A 22,084-nucleotide genomic window follows, 5' to 3' on the forward strand; every position below is an offset into this window, starting at 1 on the left:
TGTGTAAAACTCCAGGAAGGCCAGATGTAGCAATCTGCACCGTAAACTCCTCCAAAACAAGGAAAGCCATACTAAACAGTCTGCACTGAAGAATCTACCATAAGCTACAACAATCACCGACAGACTGCATGGACCACCACTCGATGGTGTCCTGTCAGTAGGTAGGGTAATCCAAGGTGAGAGGAAAGCCAGACTTAGAAGTCTGCGCTATGAAGATCCTCTAAGACGAGGTAAGGCGAGACCAATCTGTCTGCACTATCTTGCCTATATCTCCTGCCTCCAATCCGTCGGTGTCAACCAAAACAGAATCCGCGCCAACAATGCCACCATACCGCAAGTCAGCGTGGTTCTCGATGTGAATGAGCTAGGAGTGGCCTACTGCCCAGGTGGAGGGATGAGTTTGCTGTAAGGTAACCGAGGGTGAGTGTAAGCAACTCTAAAGGTAGCAATCCAAATGTCAGGAGTGTAGAAGAGCAATTGCACTACCTGTCACAAACTGCTGACGTGTCAAAGCCTTGAAGAATGGAGCCAACTTACAAATGCCGGCCGAGGGGCCTAAACCCTAAGAAGAACAAGTAATAGAAAAAGAAGTCCTACCAACTTATGGGGACCCCGTCCGATGGGGCCCCAATTGACATAAAGGATTAAAATAAAGCAGGACCCACGTAGCAGTTGATGACGTGGCAATTTTTGAAAATTACGCTGACAGTGTTGACGTGGCAGGTTGTACGGATTTCCGCGTTTTTGCGTTGACTGTTGACGTGGTAGTTGTACGGATTTTCGTAAATTATGCTGGCAGCTTTTTGGTATTGCTTTTGGACCAGAAGCTTTTGAGTTTGAAGGCTTTTCATGTAAAACTGCTTTTGGGGCCTAGGGCCTTTAAATATGAGGCTAGGGCTCATTCTCTAGCATGCTTCCTGGAGAAGGTGCAGAGCGTGGAGTTTTGGCTTGTACTATGTTGATGCAATATAAAGAAATACCAAAAAGGGCGCCAAGGTTTGGGGCCAATACTCTTTGGGGTGGAATTCCGCCACTCCATGCCGCGTGTCGTCTCTCTCTTTCAGTTCAGTTGTTATTGAAGTGCTAAAAGTCTGTTCAGTTTGTTCTTTTCTATTGACACGTGGTGTCCGTCTTGTGACAGTGGTATCAGAGCATCAGTTGTGTGCTTTTTTGAAAGCATATCGGTCCTACCAAAGAGCAGACAAAGCAAACTTCGGGATTAATGGAATTTTATTTGAAGTATCTTCGAGGCCCGACCCTCGACTTATTAGCCACTCCCACCCTTCATACATCGCGCATCGGGCGCACTCCCGTCTTCACCGCTCTTGTCTTACAGGGCATAAGCCAAAAAGATCACTTGCAAAGAAGGATCCAAGATTTGTTTCGAGTCACTGTTTTTCTCAAAAACAGTGCCATGCACATGTTGATGTCTACAGCTACCAGTGTGATTGCTATCTCTTGGGACTACCATCGCCTCCAGAGGAACACTATCTGTCCAAGAGCTGATGGACGATACTGTGGTCGGCCACGACCTTATGGAAGGAATCTAACCCTAATTTTGGGTGCAAGTTTCAGGATGGAAAGTCAGTCGACTTTTCGAGCTCGATCGATGTCGAGATTGCTTTTAAGTTTGAATTTTGTTTGAGTTCTGTTTGAAAACTTGTTTGGTGATCCTGTTTGAAATTTGTTTGAAATGAATGGTTTTTGTTTTGAACCTGACTTGGTGCCGATTTGAAATGTTTGACTTTGGTTTTAATACTTTTTCATTGATTGGTGATTTAACTCCCGGGTGGAGAAGTGAGAAATCCTGTTTTGGTATTGTTTGAACCTCGAAACGACGCAGGCCGATGCCTGGGGAGCGTTCCGTTGTATGCTAGGAAACCTCCGGACGACACAGGCCGATGCCTGGGGAGCGTTTGGTTGTATGCTTGAATCTCCAAGCGACGCAGACTGCGGTCTGGGAAGCGTTTGGTTGTACAGTCTTCTGAGCTCATGGCCCGGAACTTTTTAGGTTATTTGCAGGGAGAGTGACGAGGCAGTGGTTGAGTAGCTTCATATCGCAGACCGTTTGTCTCGGGGGAGGGCTCAGCGGCATTGTTTGTTGTGTCTTGTAACATGCATATGTAAGCATTTGTGTTGCATTGTGATGTGCCAACCACTGGATATTCCTAATTGGATGAGATTGCCTGGGTATGTAATTTTAGTGCATCAAGACACTCGTGGAAGATCAACGTGGTCTAGGTGTGATGGCTAATTTTACCACGCCGGAATATCAAGAGTTCTGATCTGGACGAAAGGAGAAGCCAACTCCTTGATCAAAAGAACCGAAAGGAGAAGCTAACTCCTTAACAAAAAGAGCAAACTGATTGTCCCTCGGAAATTTTTGAGCTAACTTGAGTTGTTTTGCAGATATGCTGTAATCGCGGACAATTACTCTCTTTCAAGAAGGGGAGATGTCACAAACTGTTGACGTGTCAAAGCCCTGAAGAATGGAGCCAACTTACAGATGCCGGTCGAGGGGCCTAAACCCTAAGAAGAACAAGTAACAGAAGAAGTCCTACCAACTTATGGGGACCCCGTCCGATGGGGCCCCAAGTGACATAAGGATTAAAATAAAGCAGGACCCGCGTAAGCAGTTGATGACGTGGGAGTTTTTGAAAATTACGTTGATAGTGTTGACGTGGCAGGTTGTACGGATTTCCGCGTTTTGCGTTGATTGTTGACGTGGTAGCTTTACGGATTTCCGTAAATTACGCTGACAGCTTTTTGGCATTGCTTTTGGACTAGAAGCTTTTGAGTTTGAAGTCTTTTCATGTAAAACTGCTTTTGGGGCCTAGGGCCTTTAAATATGAGGCTAGGGCTCATTCTCTGGCATGCTTCCTGGAGAAGGTGCATAGCATGGAGTTCCGGCTTGTACTGTGTTGATGCAATATAAAGAAATACCGAAAGGAGCGCCAAGGTTTGGGGCCAATACTCTCTGGGGTGGAATTCCGCCACTCCGTGTTGCGTGTTGTCTCTCTTTTAGTTCAATTGTTATTGAAGTGCTAAAAGTCTGTTCAGTTTGTTCTTTTCTATTGGCACGTGGTGCCCGTCTTGTGACACTACCATCCAAGCCAAGCTCCGGGTGACTCTGGATGTAGTCGCGTAAGATGCTTGATCTCCCGCATCTTGCGGGTAAACTCTCCAAGAGAGTCCAAAGCACTGAAATCCCACTCCAGTCTATAGATCCAAGCAATGAACCTTTCCAAGAAAAGATCTAAGATCCTCTCCCTGAAGTCCATGTAGATGCTCCTGTGTAAGCAAATGATTTGACATGTCGAGGTCAAGTGGTAAGTGTGTGTCCACCCAAAATGGTGGTGTCTTCTCTGGGAATGTCGTGATCCCATATGCCGTGAGCATGGCCATATCTCGTGTAAACTCCTTCGATGAGTACATAGGTGTGTCCAAAGCAAACCACAAGACCAACCCCTTTGGAGTGTGCAACTTCCTAATGATGGCTGGAATGAATGGATGTCCCAAGGATCGTACGCTTGTAGATGATCAAGCCGATGTCGAAACTACTGTGTACTGCAGCCGTCACTGAGAGACCACACGGAACACCACCGGATGGTGTCCTGGCAGGTGGTAACTTCATCCTTTGTGAAAAACACAAGCCAAGAGGCTGCTGTCCACCCAAAAACGCAACTGCGAGGTGAAGAAAACGCTCCTGTCGAGCGATTTTCAGCATGCTCGTACGCTCCTTGCAGGGTCCGGAGCGGTGCAGAGGGTGTAGGGAAGGGTGGTGAATCACTATCACTGCCCCAGATGGGCTGAAAACAGAAAAAACATCAAGGGGTAATGGCTGAAATCTGATGAAGACGGAGAGGATACTCGCCGGCAATGCACCAGATGCAAAGCCGGGTAGGTGGTGGCGAGATCCGGGATTAAAAAAAAACTGAGCGCTGCCCTCCTGTTGCAAAAACGCAGGTCAATTTGCAGTCCAATTTTGCTGCACTTGTTGGCACCAAAAACCTTCTGTTTGCTGAAAAAACAAAGGCTTGATGGGTACCCTAGGTGCCCAACAACTTGTGGAAGGTGTCAATGACACAAAATGACCAATAAAACCGCCCAAAATGGGCTGAAAACCCAAAAACGCAGATGAAGGTAAAAAAGGCAAATGGATTTGGAGGGTTTTCCGCGACAAAGATGTCCAGAAATGGTAGCACTGGCAGCCAGCAGGTGATTGCAGATGGAGAAAGCAAAAACGCAGGTGAAAATTGGGGATTCCCGCAACAGAAACTGCTCCAGATGCCATCGCTTGCCTGGCTTTTGTTGATTGTTGGCTGATGTGATCCCGCCCTTGGGAGGAGAACCTGATGCGGAGATGCGCCCTCAATGCTGGCGACCGATACCATGTGAGTGCACGTGTGCAGAAGCGTGAGAGAGAGAGAGAGAGAGAGAGAGAGAGAGAGAGAGAGAGAGAGAGAGAGAGAGAGAAACGCAAGCTGTAGGAAGAGGGGGCGATCAACCCCCCATGACTACCATGAGCAGAAGACCCAATACACAATGATCAGATGATCTCTGTGAGATGAGAGATGTGGAAGTGGGTACCCCTGGCTCCATAAATAGGTGCCCAAGGGGAGGTAGGGCAAGGCCTGATAAAAATCCCCACGACCCAACAAAAAAATGATATATGGAAATATATGTGGGCGCCGGACAAAATGGGCGGCCAGCCCCATACTCGGGCGGCGGGACCAGGTACAACCTAGACTATGGGTGGCCAACCCAGAGACATACTAGCTGTACATGTATACCCTAGACCTGTGAAGCAGCAGCGTGGTGTATGTCTAACATTGCGGGCTATCCGCTCATGGAAGGCTATTTGACACAAGCGTTGATAAATAAGGTTTTGACAGAGTGCCAATGTCCATCTTTTCGGGTCATCGTGGCATAGAAACCACTAGTGACAGGTGTGCAACGGCTCTTCTATGGACCGAGGATCAAAAAGGATGTGGACGAGTTTGTTTGATTTGCCAACAGGTCAAGATTAACAGGCATAAGGCACCAGGTCTTTTGCAACCTTTACCGGTCACTAGCCAACCATGGGAAAGTATAGCAACGGATTTCATTTTTGATCTTCCCAAGACTCCAAGTGGGCATCATGACGTTTGAACTGTCAAAAACACAGTTAAGCCCGATCATTTGGCTAAATTGTTTGTTTCACAGATTTTCCAATTACATTGTAGGCCTGAGTCCATTGTTTCGGATAGCGATCCTCGATTCACTTGTTTGTTTTGGAGGGCAATTTGAGAGAAAATTGGCACGCGGTTACAGATCTCGATAGACGGGCAATCTGAGGTAGCCAATTCAGTAGTTTGGGAGTTGTTGAAGTCCTATATTTTGGATCAAAAGGCTCAGTGAGAAAAGTATTTGCGCGTGGTGCAGTTTGCCTACAACAAGACAGTGCATACAGGGAAGGCGGCATTTGAGATCATCGAGGGTGCTGAGAAGGTATTCTACTCACCCAGGATAAGATTTTTGAAGTAGATCAGTATGATCTAGATCTGGATAGTGCTTCGTGAGGCTCTTGAGAAGTCTCAAGCAAGGCATAAGAAGGCAGCGAACAAGCATCGACGCGACTTGCAGCTGAAGGAGAATGATTGGGTGCTTTTATGGTTTGTGAAGGTACACCTATGGAAACAGAAGGGTAAGAAGCGTCTTTTTCCAAAGCTAAGTATGCGATACTATGGCCCTTTCCAGATTCAAGAGAACATCAATGATTTCTCATTCAGATTGAAGTTACTGGTTACTTGGAAGATTCACACTGCATTTCACGTGAGTCTATTGAAAACCTTTTAAAGGTGAGGTGTCAGTGGATAGGGAGCCTGAAGAGCAACCTCAAGTGGAAAAGAACGAGGAGATTCTCGTTCCGGAATAGATATTGGCTCACAAAGAAAGGAAAGTGAAAGATAAAGTGAACGACGGTTTTTAGTCAAGAACTATCCGGCATTGGATGCGAAGTGGATGGAGGAGGACCTAGCAGATACTCCTCAGATACTAAAACTTTACCTTCAGGTTTTTGGTCTAGCTTCGACTATTCCAAGAGTTCCCGATGATCAGCGGGTTGAAACTTGAATCTGGTGCAACCGGGAACTGCACAAGAGGGGAGTTACTCCGCGTCTTTGTCACAGATTACCTAGATGGAATAAAGTCACCGACTTCCTTTGGATTTCAGGGATACCGATGGGGCTGATAGTATTCTGCTTGATGACTTTATGAAAGAAGTACTTTGAACTGGGAATTCCCTAAATGAATCTGTTACATGTGCTCTTTCATGTGAGTAGTGTTTGAGTGCATGTTTGAAAGACGAAATGACTGCAGCATTTTCGGTCTTGTTTTCCGGAGAGATGAGTGGAAGTGATAGTAACAAAATTTAGTCAATTGAGACATCTGGGAAGATCAATGACAGATCTAGATGTGATTGCTAAATACGTTGCCGATTGATCATGATTCTCATCCAAGATCTCGATGGAAGTAGTGATGTGAATGTGATTTGAATGTTTAGTGATTGTCGTCTTTGTGCGAGTGCTGGATATGTGTTGTCTAGTGCGTCAGTACTTAGAGTCAGTGTCTAATGAACTAGTTTCTGGCTTATGTCGGTTTTGCAAGTGTAATCGAGGGTGATGACAATTCTTTCAAGAGGGGGAAATGTCACAAAGTGATGACATGGCATGGCCAGCTGGAAGAGAAATGGCCGAGTGGATGAGAAACACTAACTGGACGAACTTAAAGAACTTACGGAGCACCGGCCGAGAGGCCTAAAATCCTAGAGGCCAAAAACTTGAACTTTGGGAGAAAATTCCATAAAATGCGTTGACATGTTGACATGGCATATCGTACAGATGCTGACGTGGTAGGGCTGTACGGAATTTCCGCAATTCGCATTGCAGGTGCTATGTGGCAGGCTGTACGGATTTTCGTGATTTGCGCTGGGTTGTTGATGTGGCAGTTTTTACGTGAGCTTTTGGATTAGTTGCTTTTGGGTTTAGTGCTTTTGAACCTGCTTGCTTTTGGGCATCCCTTGTACTATTTATAAGAGCCCTGGGACCTCACTTTGCAAAGCATTTGGACGCAGAGTCTGAGAGCAGAGGTCCCTTGGGAGTTGTACTTTGCAATGATCAATGATAAAGAAATATCGAAAGAAGCGCCAGTCTTTGGGGGCTCTTGGGCACGGAACTCTACCGTGCCGTGCCGTCTCTCTCTCTCTCTCTCTCCCCCTCCCCTAAAGTTCAGTGATTTTGAAGTTTTTGTTTGTGTGTTGCTATTGATTTCTCACTTGGAGTGTCCAAGCCTGTTACATGTCTTCATGATTATTCTATAGATAGCCTCTTGCTCGAGTTGCTCCCTGCTTTCTATCAGCATCTCCAATTTGTAGGGTATCAACGAGTGCCATTTCTTTGTGTCTGGGTCATACAGAGTCTTCTTTCCCTTTGTCATTCTTGCCCTGGCCAGCTTGTGGCATATCAAAGTGGTTTGTTTCAGCTGGGTCTGGCTGAGTGTTCTTGATTCGAGCTTCAAAGAGCGCTTCGGACATCTCCTTGAACTGAGGCTCATGACTGGCTATATTGGCCACTTCTTTCTTTGGAATCTTTGACACCTCGATAGACTGCCTTTATTTCTCCGTGTCAATACTTGCTATTGTTGAGTTTGATCAGTCTGCTGGACTAGGGTCTAGTTTGGCTGATGTTTGATGGCCGTCTCATCAGGCTGTTGCTGGGATTGATCAAGTGTCTGGTTCCTGACCATGATCTGGGGCGTCTCGATTCTCATCATCATCATTCTTCTTTGAAGAAGAGTCTGGATTGACCTCTGTACTGTCATATTCCTTGTCTTCATCCTCATCATCCTATTCATCTTGACTTCCTTGGAGGTGGTCCAGAAGTGCCTGATTAACCAAAGCACTTGTATATCTGCTGTGAATGACGTGTCGCGCATGTATTGGTCCATCCTTGTAATGATCATGATTTGATTTCCCAAAAAGATTTGATCATTAATGTACCGCTATTGACCGTGTCACTTCAGATGCCAGCTAGATGTCAGATTGGCTATTCAGATTGTCTGCTTTCTTAGACACATGTTTGATGGGTTCAGATAAAGAGTTATCTGGTTGGGATTTCAGATCGTTTGGCTTCTGAAAGGGGGTGCTTGATTGACTCTAGACGATATGGAGTCTGAAAACTTTCATTGTCCAGAAACAGGTTCACTGTGTTATCTTCAGAATCAAATGTGTGTGATAATTTAGTAGGTTGTGTTGGAGATTCCTTTGGTGTTGAATAGTAAAACTTTATCTCAGCCCCATTATACACACCATGTAGCATCAATCCATATAAATAATTTAGCTTAATTGTTCCATTGTAAAAAACTCAATCCACTTCATAGGGTCGAGACCATGCTATGTTCAGGTTGGGTTTCTTTGGCCCTAACTTAAACTGGTATAATAGAACTAGATCTCCTTTCTAGAACTCTCGAACCTTGATCTTACTGTAGTGCCAATATATTTTTTGTTGTTGAACCATCACCTGTTTTAACATTGCTCTCGGCCTGATCTCATGTAGCTTCAACAGATCTTCCAATCTCTTTCCAAATTCACATTATAATCCATGTCGTGTTCAGCTGCAAATCTGAGACTGAGAACAACAATTTCCAGTGGTACGACAGTCTCTGTGCTGTATACCATTCTGAAAGGTATTATCCCAATGGTAACCTTTTATGATGTTCGATATGCCCATAGAGCTGATTGAAGCTTTGCATCCCAATGGTGGGGTTCCTTCTAAACTTTTGTGGTAAGGATAGTCTTTATGGTTTTGTTGCTACTTTCAGCCCGTCCATTGCATCTGGAATAATAAGTAGTTGATTTCCGATGCTTGATGGAAAATATTTTATTCAGGATTTGATAGGATGGTTCATAAAATGAGTTTCGTCATCTGAAACTATTTCCAAAGAGTATCCATATGGACATATGATATCCTTGTAGATGAACCAGTTAGCGTTATTTGATAGTACCTTGGCTGCCACCCACTTACTAACATAGCACTATGTACTTTTTTCGGGGTGTGACCTTCTTAAAGGTCCCATAAAATCAAGACACCCATTTCATGAATATTTTCATGGGCTGAATAGTGGTCAGAGGTGTCATATCTGCTGCAGTCGGCCTATCCATTTTTTGGTAAATATCACATATTTTGCAGTAAGCTCGAACATCTCATATTGTGCTTTGCCACCATAAACTAGTTTGAAGAATTTTCTTGTAAGTGACGTCCATGGAGAAATGTCCTCGTGAACTTTCAATGTGTGCCTCAGTAATTACTTGCATCCTTTCTTGCGTTGGTACACACCTTAGAACTCCCTCAATACCCAGTCGATACAAGGATCCTGCTATGATAGTAAACTTCTGACTCCTAAGAACAAGAGCCTTCTTACTGGACTGCGATCAGTCTTCAAGTAATTCGCCATATTGCAAAAAATTGTAGACTTCCTCCCACTCTGGATCCTGTTCTTCGACGGTTGTAGCCTGAAACAAGTCAGAATCCATTGGCTCATCTCTCAATGAATCTGCTGAGACACCTTCAGTGCTTCTGGACAGAGAGTCTGCGCCACAACGAGTCTTGCCCGCCTTACGAAATATCTTAAAATCAAATTTCAGTAAAAACATCATCCATTTGATTAGTTTTCCTTGGGATGATGACCTTGTTATTCAGATATAATAGAGTGTGATGATCTATGAAATGTCGATAGAGCATTACAGAAACCGAATGGCATTACTAGATACATGAATGCTCTCCATTTAATGATGAACGTCGTTTTTACTTTGTTCTTATGCTCTATTTTCAGTTAGTTGTATCCAGTGTAACCATTCAGAAAGCTTTACATGTTATGTCCAACTATCTTATCAAGCATCACGTCTTTATGGCAAAGGAAAAGGACCTTTGATGGTCTGAGCGTTTAGCTTTCTGTAATCCACACACACTCTGAGTTTGGCATTTTTCTTTGGGACCACCACTATTGGAAATAACCAATCATCCCTGCCCACCACTTTTGTAATGAAACCAGCTTTTAGAAGGTTGTCTATCTTCTCCTTGACCTTCTTAGCATAGTTTAGGTTCATTCTGTATCTTTGCAATCGAACCGGTTTAGCATCAGGCCTAAGTGATATTCTGTGTTGACAAACCTAAGGGTTGACTCCTTTCAGATTTGTATGCTCCTAGGCAAAGACATCTCAATATTTATGAAAAATCTGTCTTGTCTTTTCTCTAATCTCTGGCCTCAGGTGTTTGTTAATCTTTATCATTTTTGGATCTGCCTTTGAGTGCGGCTTCCATTCTTCTACTTCTTGATCATCTGGTAATAACCAATTCGGCATCCCGCCTCCTTTTCATTTGGTTAAGGATTTAACTTCCTTCTCATTCGAATCCCTGTTGCATATTCATTGTCAGGTGTATCTGAACTGCTCAGAGCCTGTTCTCCTTGAGATATTGTCTGACCTAGGCCTTCTGGTGTTTTTGCACTCTGATTCTTGAACTTAGTGTTATGCCTTTTAACCTGTCGATACCAGGTGTCTGATCTGCTCCCTCACCCGAAACTCTGCCGTACAAACTAATTGGTCTCTCCCCTTGATTTAACGTAGTAAAATTTTCAAGGTACCGTAGTGGTTGTTCCTTCGCTTTCTTTGGATCTAGCAATATTGCATTCCAAGTTGATTTTAACAATGGGAAAGATAGTTATTCAGGCTAACATTCTTTCTATCTTTTTGGTCGTATGTTTCTTGCATAATTCCTCTGGTTGCATCGCTCTTTTCCAGCTTCTGGTGTTGTTCGTTCTCACCTGGATTCTGTGGTGTTGGCCGTGTATGGTTAAGTTCTGGCCAGTGTTATCATGTATAGCCTCTGTTCTCTTGAGTCAAGGTTTGCTTAGCAGCATGTTGTAGGCACCTTGCACGTCCATCACTAGAAAGCTGATTTTAATCTTCTTAGAACCCACTTTGATTCGTAAATTCTCTTCTAAGCTGCTAGCTTGTACAATCCTCTGATATGCCATCCCTATTAAAAAAGGTGCAGATTTCATTTCAATTATCTTGAGTTTCGGTATGATGTGCTTGCCCAGTATGTTAACTCCGCCCCCTCCATCCAGAATAACTTCAAATAATGGTTCTCGTTGTTTCCGCACTTTGTAGTCTATCTGGATTATTGGCACTTCATCAATATTAGACCATGCATCTGCCATCACTTCAAAGTCCTTCTGTCTCTGCTTCCTTATGAAGTTAGCAGCTTCTGGTAGAGTTCTTTAGAAGTCATCGAGCTCACTAGTCAGCTTCTGGATCCTTTCACATACTTTGACATATATCTTGTCTTGCTCATTTAGAGAACTATTATCTGACCTTCCCTCTGGAAAGCTTTCCTCACAGTGCAATGCCTCTGCTTGCTTTCTGTGTCTTCTAGCCGATGGATCCGTCAATGGAAATTGAGATTGTTCCTTTTGAACATTTTCTGAACCGAGATCCTCTCTAGCCAAGTAAGCCTTTTCTTGCCGTATGGATCCGTCAATGGAAATTGAGATTGTTCCTTTTGAACATTTTCTGAACCGAGATCCTCTCTAGCCAAGTAAGCCTTTTCTTGCCGTACCTCTTTTTCATGTTTCTCATCAGACCCTTTCGCTCCACGCTCAGCATTCTCCTTACCAAATCCAGAAGATGGGATTTTTCACTCTCTGAGCTTCTAAAGCTACCTGCGAGAGCCTTTGAATGGATCGTTCTTCTGAGCACTCTAGTCTCTCTGGCTTCCTCCACTCTAGATCGTCCAGCACCCTCTGCTCTTGCCAGTCATCCACTTCCTTGGCCTTCCCCTTAGCCTCTAGAGAGCCCTTTACTTTTCCCACTTTTGAGCCTCTTCGCTTTGCTTCATTTGACTGGTTGGCTCATCTGGTATCTCCTCGATGACAATACCAACACTGTTAGTGATCACCTGCATTGGTACTGGCTCTTCTACCTTTCCTTCGGCCACTTCAACTTTTAAATTGTTTGGACATTGCGCTCCAAAGTGTCCGTACTTTCCAATGTGTAACAACTGAAATTACGCCTGGTAAAGTGAGTCCTGTCACATCCTCAATTGAAAAAATTTGGTACCTCCCTCTTCCAGCCGTACCACTGGTATTAGCTCCATTCTTGGCATTTTCAGGTACCTTCTCTTGCTCCACATTGGTCAATGCTATCATGGAAACATCCTTCTCTTCTTTGAAATGATGTATTCTAATCTTACAGTTATTTCACTGGCACACAAAAACTTTGCAATACGTACATTGACAATACTCATTAGACCGATGATCTTTGGATTTGCATTTTGTACACCAAGTTTCTACTTTCCCAATCTAAGATCTGGTCCTTGAGATCCCAGAAATCTGTCTGGACAACTCCACTCTTCCTAATCCAAGCTCCCTTCTTCTTGCTCTTGGGTGTGTCTTCTGACTCTTTGTGTCTGCTGACGTGTAAAGCCACTGAAGACCTGATCTAACTTATAGATCTCGGGGGAGGGGCCTAAACCCAGTGAAGAAGCAGTAGAAGAAGAAGAAGAAGCAAAAGTTTTTACCAACTTACTAATCCTCGTAGAAAGGGGGTAAAACGTTAGAAAAAGTCTTTACCAACTTATGGGACCCCGTCTGATGGGGCCCTCCAAAACCCAGTGTATGAACGTGATGATGTGGCAACTGTACGAACGCCTGCGAATTGCTTGATGATGTGATAGGCTGTATGGACTCCCCCGAATTGCACTGCAGCCTGATGACATGGTAGAACCGTACAGAAGCTCTTAGATTTGCCTTTGCTGCTTTTGGGAGGCTAGATGCTTTTATAGTTGAATTCTTTTATGTACTGCTTTTGGAAAGGCCCAAGGCCTTTAAATATGCGCCATGGGCTTAGTTTCTGGCACGACTCTGCGTTGGAGTGCAGAGGACAGAGTACCGGCTTGTACAATGTTGCAACAATATAAAGAAATACCGAAAGGGGCGCCAAGGTTTGGGGCCAATGCTCTCTTGGGGTGGAACTCCTCCACTCCCCGTCTTGTGTGTCGTGCACTCTCTCTCTCAATTCAGTTGTTTTGAAGTGTTAAAAGTTGTCTCGTCTGTTCTTTTTCGTTAGCACATGGTGCCTTCCCATTGTAGTGGTATCAAAGCTTCAGGTGTGTGTTTTTTTGAAAGCATACCGGTCCTTCAAGAGCAAACAGAGCAAGTTATCAAAGAATTTTCGTGTCCCTGCCTCATACTTACTAGCCACTTCCACCCTAATTCCATCGCGCATCGGGCATGCTCCCGGGAGTCTTCATCGCTTTGTCTTAAGGGGCATAAGCCATGAAGAACCCAAGACCACATGCCGTTTATGGATTCGGCAGAGTACTTGCAATTTCTCCTCGACGAGCTTCGTGACATTCTTTCACAACACCCACAACAAAATCTCTCGATGCCGCAAGTGTCACGTGACACATCTAACCCTATGTGTACGTGGACAAGCTACTTCATGACATGGGTTCAGTTTAGTTAGATTAGGAAGTGATCTGACACTTTTGTGAGTTTGTTCGCAGACTGTGCATGTCCAGACACTTATATTAGATGCATATCCTCTGGTTGCACGCAGCATGATCATCAGATTTCCATCAGAACCCATCAGGAGCATTTTTACAATGCATAGACCTATTTTCCCTATTTTAGCCAATGTTTACTTATTATTTTTAAGTGACTTTTGTTGGGAACTGGGTAGAGCAATTTAGCCATGCATGTATATAAGAAAAGCTAGCGCTAGCACTTTCTGGCAGAAGAGCCCGCAGGAACTTCGGTTCAATAGGCAACTTCTCAGCAGGAACCCCCCCCCCCCCCCCCCCCCCCCCCCCCCCCCCCCCCCCCCCACCCAGCAGACCTAGCGTTTTTGCACCAGCTGCAAGGCCTAGTGTTTTTGCACCAAGACCAAGATCAGCCCAGCGTTTTTGCATTACAACAGCCTGGTGACAGCAAGATAGCAGATCAACCCTAGCGTTAGCAGATTCCACAGCAGCACCGCAGATTAGCCCTAGCGTTAGCAGATCTCTCCAGCAGAACAAAACCAGCCCTAGCGTTTTGGGTTTGCAGATCAGCCTCGGCGTTTTGCAGATTCATCGCGACGGAACGTCAGTAAGCACAAGCGTTTTCAGTTTTCAGCAGTCAGACACCGCAGTAGAAGTCCCAAACCTCGCAGATCTCACCATCTCGCAGCAGATCCTCGCCGCACGGTCAGATCCAGCGTAGTTTGTAGATTCAGCCCGGAAAAACACAGATTTCAACATCTGCGTCAGCGCGTTGTCGTTGCATCGTTGTCATCGACATCGTCTCCGACATAGAGTCAGAATTCAGCAGATAAAGATTTGCAGATTTCAGCCTCAGCATTTTTAGATTTCAGCCCGTCTCGTCGTCGTCGACTTCGTCGGCAAGTCCAAAGCATTGTAGAGATTTGTGCTATCAATAGTAGACTGCTCTCGTCATAGAGAGTGGGGCCTTCGGAGAAGGGTTTGACAACATTCTGGTGTCGTATTCTTCTCTCTCTATCTCTCAGTCTCAGTATTTTCATTCACAGTGTTCACCACTTTGTTTGTGTCCATTGCACTCTCTTACTAAAGGAACGGAAGGCTCTCCCTTCCGTAAATAAAAGGACAGTTCGGAGCACTCATCTTGAGCAAAGTTCAAGCTCTCCATTTTCTCCATGTGTTCATTCTCCTTATTCTATTGATTCATCTGTCACTGGAGGTAAAGGTGTCACTGTGGAGGAACCTGTTCACAATCATGTGCTTTCTCCACAAGTTGATGGACAATTGATGGTAATCGCAAGTGAAATTAGCAATTGGATTAAATCCCAGCATATTTTTTCATCTCATCATGCTTAATTTTTGCATCATTTTAGCTTTCATTTTAACCATCTGTTGACCACTGGGTCATGATGGCAAGATAGTCAAATTTTTCACCTTTTCCAAGGTGAAAGATCGGAAGCTTTGGGGAACTATACAGAAGAATCGAAGATTTCGGGAGCATTGGGATTTCTTAAAGATAATGCTACGCAGTGGTGGAGTTCAATCGTGACACAACCGCATGCTCCAAGGACCTGGCAAGCTTTTGAGACAATATTTGCACGCAGTTATATGACTTCTCTCTTTGAAGGCCAGATCTTGTCAGAATGGGGCAACTTGAAATTGCTTGCCATAGAGACCATGGACGACTATAACCAAAGGTTTCTCGACGTCTACCTTTCGCTGAACCTCGAGACGACGCAGATGGGATGCTTGGGGAGCGTTTCGTTGTATGCTTGAAAACCTCGGAATAACGTAGACGGGATGTCTAGGGAGCGTTTCTTTGTACGCTCGAACCTCTGAACGACGTGTGGTATGAGTGATGTGGGAGCCAAAACATAATCCACAGTGCTAGCACCATGTCTATGAGGGAAGCAAGTGAAGCTGTTTGAAGAAGAGTATCTATCAAGGCCATTCAAAATGGCCAATCCCTTTGTTGTGCCCATCTCAATCAAGTATCTCCCATACTTTGTAAACTCCTTAGCATCCTCTAAGGTCCTGGAGAGCCCCATCTCTCTCTCTCTCTCTCTCTCTCTCTCTCTCTCTCTCTCTCTCTCAACGTCTCTTCGGAAGTGTCAAAGAAGAATGCCTAACGACATGTTGTGCTAGCATTGAAAGTTCAAGTAGGATGACATTTCCATCTCTCAAAAACTCCCAAATATCCTTATCTTGTATCATGTATGGTGACTGTTCCTTAGACGAAGCATAATGAGATGTGCTAGGAGGGAAGTAACATATGGCAATGTAGAGAGCTCTACCATCCTCCGCTCTAACTGTGACCCACGTATAGTGGGCACTCTCATCTCTATGAACCACATGAATGAGAGGGTGTAACTCCTCCCTAAATAACTCGTGCTCCTCTGCTTCTTTGCTTGTTATGAGCCAATTGTTTGCATGTGCTCTCCAATCTGTATCCATCCAGTCACCCTTGGAAGTGTGCTCTTTGGGCTTTAATGCGTCTCTGAATAGAAAGTGATGTCTCTTCCTCTGAAGGAATCTTCGGATGCTCCGACATTCAATCGTAATGAGCCATTGCAATACCATACGGCAAGCTTTAGGTTGGTCCCATAGGTCTCGTACCATCATGCGGTGTGTTGGTCAAGTACTACCACTTTGCCTTCTCTATAGAAAGCAAGTTTCCCCTTCTCTTTGGCAGCTATAATCTCGGGCATGCATTCTTTAGTTGAGACATTGTAAGATCATCTCCCAAGAAAATCATTGTTTGCTTTATCGTAGGCCTCTTTTTGAGGAAGTCCTTTTTCTCTTCCATGGTAGAGAAACGAATGATCAGAGCACGTTCCTTGGAGGTTCCCCCATCACCTCCTCCTTTCTTGCCCACTCTCCGTACTCCAGTGTGTTTTGGCTCCATGTTTCCCATATGTGTATAGAGGCTTTTCATTTCCTCTTCCACATTGTCGGTGTCCTTGACACCGACACTCGTACATGTAGAGCGCGTGCCTTCCTCCTTCGCTCTTCCTCAATTGTCATGTTGATGATAGAGGGGGTTTTATGTTTACGTTTTTTGGCTACTCAGATCCATTGGTCTGCTTCCTCTACTTGCTTCTTGGTGCGGGTGAGCACCTCTACCCATAAAGAAGTCTTCTGTGCCTATTTCTTTTCCGCTTGAGAGAGAGAAATGAAATGAAATGAAATGTTATATTAACGTCTTCAAAAGGCCAAAGTGACCTATGAGACCAGAAAGTTACAATGTGGTGGATCTGATACAAAGTCAGAGTAACAAGATGACAAAATGACAAAATGAAATACGATGGAATCCTGAACTGCTAGGTGTGAACTAAGCAGCTAAACAGCTAGCCGGGATAGCTAGATCACAGGAGATCCAGCATCGGTCGTTGGCGGATCTCATCAATCTCCTCCATGGTCAGTAGTCTGACCAAGCGTCGTGCATGTCGAGCCAAAGTGATCCGAATCCTCTGATGCAGCTTCCGTCGATGCTGTGTAGTCCTCCTCAGTCGTGGGCGTCTGGGTCTCCCCAGCTCAGTCGCTCGGTCGATCAGTGTGCCTCTGGTGTGAGGTGACGAGCTCTGTTGCGGTGGTAACTCCTCCGGGTATCCAGTGGCAGCTCTAAAGAAGTCTGTGATCTGTCTCTGAGACTGGTTGGCCTCTCCTCTCATCAGGCTCTCTCTTTGTCTGCGCAGCTCGAGCAAAAACAAACCCAGGCATCTCTGATCCTCGTACCGCATGACTCTAGAGAATGGTCCAAAGCCCTCTCTGAAGAGAGAGAGAGAGAGAGAGAGAGAGAGAGAGAGAGAGAGAGAGAGAGAGAGAGAGAGAGAGAGAGAGAGAGAGAGAGAAATGAAATGATATACTAACGTCTACAAGAGGCCAAAATGACCTATGAGACCAACTGATTACAATGATGAGTCTAGTACCAAGTCTGGGTACAAACAAGAAAACTACAAACAAAGAACTGATAGGAGTGCTACCGACTCCTATGGGTGGCTGGTAGGCTGAGCAATGGTATCATGCCATAAAGGTACAAAGTGGGGATAAGTGTCACCATGATACAATATAGCAATAGCATGAAGCCTATCCCGATCGACATTCTGGGTGGCGTGCTAGAATCCTGTGGATCCTCTGCCGCAATCTCCGCCGGTGCTGCGTGGCTCCCCTTCTCAGTCGCGGTCGTCTCGATCTCCCTAACTCTATAGCTCGATCAATGAGAGTACCGCTGATGTGTGTATGGGTGGGAACCGAGCTCTCTGGTGGTGGTGTCCCCTCTGACTCTGTGGTACTCAGACTGAAGAAATCTGAGATGCGTCTCTGGGACTGTCTCTGTCTTTGCCCATTCAATAGAGCGTCTCTATGTCTCTGAATCTCAAGTAGGAATAATCCGAGACATCTTTGATCCTGATATCTCATGACTCTGTCTAACGAGTCAAAACCATCTCTGAATAGACAATGAAAGCGTCCCCGTATCTCATAGTAGACTGTGCAGCGACATATGTAGTGAAACTCTGTCTCTGGCTCTACATGGCATAACTGACATATCCTACTGTCTGCTGGTATGCCTCTGAATCTACCTGTCTCAATCCCAAGCTGGTGTGAAATCAAACGAAATGAAATGTTATATTAACGTCTTCCAAAGGCCAAAGTGACCTATGAGACCAAAAGTTACAATTGGTGAATCTGATACAGTGTCTGAGTACAAAAAGTACCAAGAACTGAGAAACTGAAACTGAGACGAAATAGGTGGGGAGGGGTGATGGGGTGAGGGTTGATATAATCGGTTAGCTTAAGTGTATGCATCTATGTACTCCACTGTCTCCTAGCCATATGTAAATGTGGGCGCTGACCTCCTCACCCATTGTGATGTGGTGTTGAACACCATAACCTTGGTTTTCCCAAGGTTGACAAACAATCCACTATCATGAGCAAATGTATGCAAAGCATCCAAATGGCGTTGCATCCCCTTGGAGAGTCAGAAATCAATACTATATCATCAACGTATAACAACATTGGAATCCATGTCCCTGCTAGCTGAGCACCTCTGTCTCCCTTTCGTTCTATATAGTCTGAAAACTCATCCATATACATCCCAAAAAGAGTAGGAGATAGGGGGCATCCCTGCTTCACCCCAATTGTGGAGTGGACCATGTCAGATATACTCTCAGTAGTGCGTACCCGCCCTACCAGTGTCCTGTATAAAGCCAAGATCCCCCAAATCATCTATGTGGGCACACCAATGTGTTGTAGTTTGCGTATAAGTCTGGCTCTCGGTACTATGTCAAAAGCTTTGCGGAAATCCACAAAGCTACAATAGATCCTCCTACCCTCCTCAATCATAGCTCTGAGTGTCAGAATCTGGTCGAGAGTGGAGAAGCCTCTCTTGAATCGTGCTTGCCTTGATGCTCTTATGCCCTTTCTCTCTGCCCATTTACTTGGCATCCTCTCAAGAATAGATGCATACAGCCTAGCCAATGTGTGACCAAACATGATGGTGGGATAATCTCCGGGAATCATGGGATCTCCTGATTTGAAAATAGGTACAATCGTGGACATACTCCAAGTCTCAAGAAAACCCTCATACATGGCTCGATTAAACATCATAGCAAGAGGCTCTGCAAGAATATCTCTGGCATGGATGAAGTGCTTTGCTACCAGACCATCATGGTCATGTGCTCTCCGTGTCTTCAGCCTGTCATCAATGGATTTCCTTACCCTCTCAACCGTAAAGAAAGTACATGTCTCAAGGCATGTCTCCGGTGGGTCCGGCAAAGGTGGCTGCCCTGATGCTGTTTAGAGAGATGTGCCCCCATGTCTTTGTGGAGGTGATGGCTGGTGGAATAGTCTCCTTGCCTTGCCTGAATCCTGGCTCATAAACAGCTTATACAGATCCCGCTCTAGCTGAGATATATAAGCCCTCTTCTTTTGTCGCACTAGTCGACGAAAGACAATCCATGATTGTCTATGTGTTGTAGTACCATGATCACCTCCCTCTGCAATCTGATCCTCGTCTCTCTACACTCCTCATCATACCAGTTGTTTTGGGGCATGCTCCTCAATCGTCTCTGTGTTGGCTGATTGTGGGGGTATGCCTCTGATGCTGCCTCATGGAGCGTCTCTGTTAGTATCTGAGTGATCTCATCTAGTGGCCGTCCTGGCTCCTGAGTGCATAGCTGCCTGTATATCTCATACATGTACACGGAATCCATCTCCCTCGTTCAGGTATACCGAGTGTGTGGAAACCTCTTCTAGTGGAGCTGTAGTATAGAACTGAAATGTGAGAGTGAAAGACAAGATAGCATGATGAACTGCTACTCCAACTAGCCTAGTGCCCACCATGAAATCCTGAAAGGATTGAATGAGACATGGCTGGGCCATAACATAATCCACTATGCTAGCCCCATGTCGGTGTGGAAAACATGTGAAACCTCCCAATGTAGGAAATCTCTGTAGGCCATTCAAAATGGCCAATCCATGTGCAGTCCCCATATCTATTAAGTATCTGCCATACTCAGTGTGCTCTTCATCCTGTGATAGTCTGGATAAGCCCATCTTTGTAACATCAAGCTCCCTAAGCATCTCCTTTAAAGTATCATAGAATACTGTCTGATGATGGACAGTCCTAGCATTGAAATCCCCCAGTATGGGTGTCACCATCCCTGGAAAACTCCCATGTGTCATCATCCAAGATAGAAAAGGGGGACTGTCCTCTAGGTGGTGCATATATTGACATACTAGGAGGGAAGTAACAAATAGCAATGTAGAGATATATTTTTGTCTCTGCCTTCAGTCTCATCCACATGTACCTAGCCTGCTCATCCTTGCCTGCTATATGTATCAAATACTGCAACTCCTCCCTGAATAAAACTGCCACTCCCTCCCCATCCCCGATGCTCTGATCGGGTCTTCTGTCTACAAGTTGTCTCCCATCTATATTTGCTCACCTGTGGCATGGACTGCCCAGGAGCCTGATGTGTCTCGGAATAGAAAATGATGTCCCTCCCAATGAAACTATCCTCAAAGGCACCTACATAAAGGCGTAGAGATCCATTACAGTTCTAGGCGGCCACCTTTAATTTAGTCCCATAGGTCACACACCGTCATGTGGGGCGTCGCTCCATTATCACGACCCTCCCATCTTTATAAAAAGCAGTCTTCCCTTTTTCTCTTGCCTCTTTAATCCCTAGCATTACCTCCTCATATGAGCAATTTGTGAGAGTGTGAGGTCGTCCCCAAGAAAAATACCCGTCTTCTTAAGAGTGAGTCTTTTCTTCAAAAAATCCTTCTTTGCTTTCAGAGAGGGGAAGTGGAGGATAAGCGCTCTTTCCTTGGAAGTTTCCCCGTTTCTTTCACTTTTCTTGTTACCTACTCGCCAAGCCTTTGTATACGCTGGCGCAGTAACCCCCATCATAAACATGAGTTCGTTGACCTCTTCCTCAACATTATCTTGGTCTTTGAGGCTGGTAATCCTCACATGTAAGGAACGCACACGTCTCCTTTGCTCCTCTACTAGTGTCAAATTAATGATGGTGGTTGTGGGTGGGGGTTGATTCTTTGCCTTTGCCTTTTTTGGTGACCTCAATCCATTTCTCGGCCTCATCCGCTTTCTTTTGAGTTTTTGTAATTATGTCCACCCAAGAAGTCGTCATTTCTTTATTTTGCTCCTCCCCTTTTGATGACCCGCACTTGCTCTTTTATGGTGTTGAGCTCTTCCAGTACCGATGGTTGGAGTTCCCCTTCTTCGGGTGCACTTTGTGAGAGCACCTCTTCAAGCTCCTTGAGTCGTGCAATCTCCTCATCCTCAGCTGTCACCCAATCCTCAAGTATCTTTATCGTGCCTAGGAGGCTGTAGTTGATTTTATTGATGGCCTCTTGCATTTCCTCTTTGCATTTTTGGATGGCATCTTCGAGGGGGTCGCCCTTGTCGTTTTGCTTCCTCATGTCCGCTTGTTCTATTTGTGCATGCGAAAGGAGGAGCAAAGCCAACACTCGTAACAAGCTGATCAATGGTAGTGGCGGGATTTACAGAAGTGGCCAACAGGTGCACAATGTAGGCTACAGCAACAGGGACAGTGCTCGAACACCTGAGTACTTCCCTGTAGGCAGCAAGACAGCTTGGCACAGACGGACAGGGCAGCAGCACACGGACGGGCAGGACAGCAGTGCACAGGCGGGCAGCTATGGCACGCTAAACAGGTGCAGGTCGTCACTGATCAGCAGGTCTGTGTGCGCGCAGATGGTTGCAGGCGGCCAGTTAGGGTTTACAGAGGCAGAACGCGACGTGTGCAGGCTTGAAGGAGGTGACATCAGCGGCAGAAAACCCTAGCATAACAGGTCACGACACGCCATAACCTGTGGGCTTTGCGTTAGGGTTCGCGACACACCATAACCTATGCGCTTTGCGAGAGAGAGAGAGAGAGAGAGAGAGAGAGAGAGAGAGAGAGAGAGAGAGAGAGAGAGAGAGAGAGAGAGAGAGAGAGGAACCCTATGGTATCGATGGAGTC

General features: G+C 45.3%; 1 protein-coding gene across 2 annotated transcripts in view; it reads left to right on the plus strand.

Moving 5' to 3' along the window:
* LOC147432061 (tail-anchored protein insertion receptor WRB-like protein) overlaps positions 1-22,084 on the plus strand; it is a 90,579-nt gene that overhangs the window by 27,017 nt on the left and 41,478 nt on the right. The window lies entirely within an intron of this gene.

This window comes from Adiantum capillus-veneris, chromosome 20 (assembly GCF_014529385.1).
Source record: "Adiantum capillus-veneris isolate H3 chromosome 20, ASM1452938v2, whole genome shotgun sequence".
NCBI lineage: Eukaryota > Viridiplantae > Streptophyta > Polypodiopsida > Polypodiales > Pteridaceae > Adiantum > Adiantum capillus-veneris.